Genomic DNA, 3,678 nt, shown 5'->3' on the forward strand with positions numbered 1-3,678 from the left:
AAACACAAGACTGAAAGCCCCTCCCCGATGGACATGTGGTTCAAGGATATGAATGAGCAGTTCTCAAAAAGAAGACTGGAAGCTATTGACAACTTGAGGAAAGTTTGCTCCAAATCACAAATTTAAAAAAAAAATCAAGTGAAAACACTTCTGAGGTTTTACCTCACACCCAGCAAACCGGCAAAAATGACAAAAAAGATGGGTAACTTTAGTTAACATTGGAGGGGCTATGAAAGATAGGCACACTAACACGGTGGTGTTAAAACCATGAATTGATTCAGTCAATCTAGAAATCAACTTGGAATTATGCTAAGACAGTGATGAAAGTGTCTGTGGCTGTTTAGCCAAAGATCCTACTGTTAGGCATACACCTCAAGGAAGAGAGACAGAGAGACAGTGACAGAGATAGAGACAGAGACAGAGACTGAGAGAGAGAGAAACAGAGAGACAGAGACAGAGACTGAGAGACGGAGACAGAGAGAGACAGAGACAGAGGGGGGAGAGAGAGACAGAGAGAGAGAGAGACAGAGAACAAAGATAGCCCATATGCAACAAAATGTTCTTAGCAGTACTTTTTGTATCACATTGGTATATTAAATGAACATTACATTAAAGGAACATTACTGCAAGGTAAGAATGAATATGAAGAACCTGAGGGATGGCTAGGTGGCACAGTGAATAGAGCACCGGCCCTGGAGTCAGGAGGACCTGAGTTCAAATCCGGCCTCAGACACTTAACACAAAAAAAACTAGCCGTGTGACCTTGGGCAAGTCACTTGACCCCAATTGCCCTACCTTCCCCTCTCCAAAAAAAAAAAAAAGAACCTGGAAAAGCATGGAAAGATTTATATGGATCAATGACAAGCAAAGTAAACAGAATCAGGGAAACACTATACAAACACAACAATGTAAATATAAAGAATAATGACAAAACCCCAACAAAACTAATTAAAGTGACCAAACTTGACCCTAAAGGATCAATGAGAAAATGCACCTCCCTCCTTCCCTTCCTGCTTCCCTCCCTCCCTCTGTCCCTCCCTCCCTCTGTCCCTCCCCCCTCCCTCTTTCGCAGAGAGGCTGGGTATAGATACTGCATAAACTATCAGACTTGGCTGGTGAGTTCTTCAGTTTTTCTCAATTGCTTTTCTTTTTTCTTCTTTGTTAAGGGAGTCACCTCTCTGGGTTGGGAAGAGGAATGACCAGGGATATTCTTTGAAATGGAGGTGATGTCATAGCAAAATAAATGAATAGAAAATGTAAAAAGGGACTACGCTGCTCTGACTTATGCCTTCCTTGATACTAACAATCTGAGGGTTGTTGAACAGTTATTTCTGTCATATCCTTCCAGGAATCTTGTATGATTCTGATACATGCGTGGAAGACCCTTGTGGGAAGTGGGCCTTTATGGCTACATTTTCCTCTATGAAATCAAATACTTAAAAAAAAAATCAACAAACAGTAACTGTGCTTGGTGTATTCTCTATACCTTTCAGTTAATTGTATGGTCATGATGTATAGATTGTTCTCTGCAAAAGCCTGTTCCCATCCATACTTTAATCAAGGATGCAGATTTCAAGTAGGACTCTTTTCCCCACTACATCATGCTCCCCTTCATCCTGCCTCTTACAGGGGCAGGGGCTGGGTTGTGTGATTTGGGCTCAGCTGGGAGCTGGGGAGGTGGTCCTGGAGTAGGCAGGGAGGGAGAGACTTGGAGCAGAACCTCCTGGCCTTTATGTATCCATTGAATGAATTGGGCCTAAGTTCCTAGTAGGCGGAACTCTAGAAACCAACTGCCTGCCTTCCCTCACCACTGAGGTCAGACCAAAGGGGTCCTCTACTTCCTTTGACTCAACAAGCTTCTCGGGTCCCTCCCCCATAGGGCAGTTAGGTCTGGGATGGATGGGGAAACTGCAATGACTGGACTTTAGAGAGGATGGGGTAGGGGCAAAGAAGAGGAGGACCTAGACATAATCTGCTCTGGTCTCCTGGCACTGGGATGGCATATCTGTGAGCTCATGTTGGTTCTCATTTCAAGAACCCCTTGGAACTCAGACAGGTCCCTAGAGAAGGAATATTTATTAAAGAGATATGAGAAAAAAGGTAGGGATTAGATCTGTGATGGCACTGGCATAGGGAACTCTAGTGTGATGGAATTCCCTCTACTAATATAGTTCAACACCTTGTCTGCAACTTCTAGTCATAGTAAGTTGCCTAGAGCATTGAGAGGGTGACTTACCCAGAGTCACACAGTCTATGTGGGAGGTAGGACCTAGCTCCTTTTTGCTTTAATACTAGCTTTCTATTCACCAAACTAGGCAGCTTAAGAAAAAGAGGGAGTCCTTCATGTACCTTGGGGCTAAACTGGATGTCAGATTGAACTGCTCCTTTCTGTGGGTGATGACCAAAAGCATGAAATCATCTTTTCTGTGTTCTTCCTCTCCTCATTCTCTTTTGGGGAGAAGGACAGGGGTGTATTTTATCCTTGGTGATCAAGGAGGAATATTAGCAGCATGAGAAGCCAGTCTTTCATATTCTTGATTGGCTGAAAGTCAATCTGAAATTGTAAATCCAGAACACAGAGGATCCAGATGTATAAATCCCAAGTAGGCAAAGTGTGGGGTTGGGGAGGGAGTCTGGGATGAGAAATACCATTCTGTGATAGGACAGAATAGGGACAGAATCCCTTGGCTTGGGCTCTGGATATGGAGAATCCTGCGGCTAAACTAGAATCAAGGGAACTTTAATATTTTTAATCTCATTTTACCAGTATCTTTTGTTTTCACATCACCTTCATTTACAAATATATTCTGCTCTCCTTGCCTACCCAGAAAGCCATCCCTTTAATAAAGATTTTAAAAGAGAGAAAAAAAATAGTAGCTTGACAAAACCAACCAACATATCACTCATATTTGACAGGTTATGCAACATTCCATGAGTCCAGGAAACTTTAGGAAGAGAATGGTTCAGCGGGGTCAGAACCCCCCAATCTATAGTCTATATTTTTCCTTTCTGCACATTTTCAAATAACACAGCCCTTTTGTTGATAGGCCCCTCTCACTGTTCTTTCCCCTTCTGAATAAGAACTAGAAAACCCAAGTTTGTGGTCTGGAGTATGTGGATATGGGGGGGGGGGATAAAAAAAAAAGGAAAGGAGGAATGGGTGCTTGAGTCAGGTATCCAATACAGTGGCAGAAGCTGTTGATGGCAGGAAGGTCACCAGGGACTGGACTGAGCAGATCTCAAAGTACAGGGTGCTAAAGGAGTTCAGGGGCCAGGAATAGAAGAGGATCCATGATCTTCTTAGCTTGTCTCTATATTGTATCTCCCAAGAGAATATAAAAACCTCTAGGAGTGTCAATTCCTGGCATAGTGCTTGGCACATAGTGGCTGCTTTAAAAATGTTTATTTGATTCAGTTGAATTCCAGCCAGGGACTAGAGCTCATCAAATGGTTAAATAATCATAAAGGAATAGACCCTCCCCCCATACTACCTCTCACTCCCTTTTTTTCTTTCTTATAATTTCTATTTTTTTAATTTTATTTTTTTCTTCAATGAGCAAAAATCCATTCTCTCCTACTCATTGATCCTTCCCAATTTAAAAAAAGGAAGAAAGAAAGAAAGGAAGAAAGGAAGAAAGAAAGAAAGAAAGAAAGAAAGAAAGAAAGAAAGAAAGAAAG

Source organism: Petaurus breviceps, unplaced genomic scaffold, assembly GCF_028583685.1.
Source record: "Petaurus breviceps papuanus isolate PSGF00001 unplaced genomic scaffold, PetGlider_PUasm1.0 90804, whole genome shotgun sequence".
NCBI lineage: Eukaryota > Metazoa > Chordata > Mammalia > Diprotodontia > Petauridae > Petaurus > Petaurus breviceps.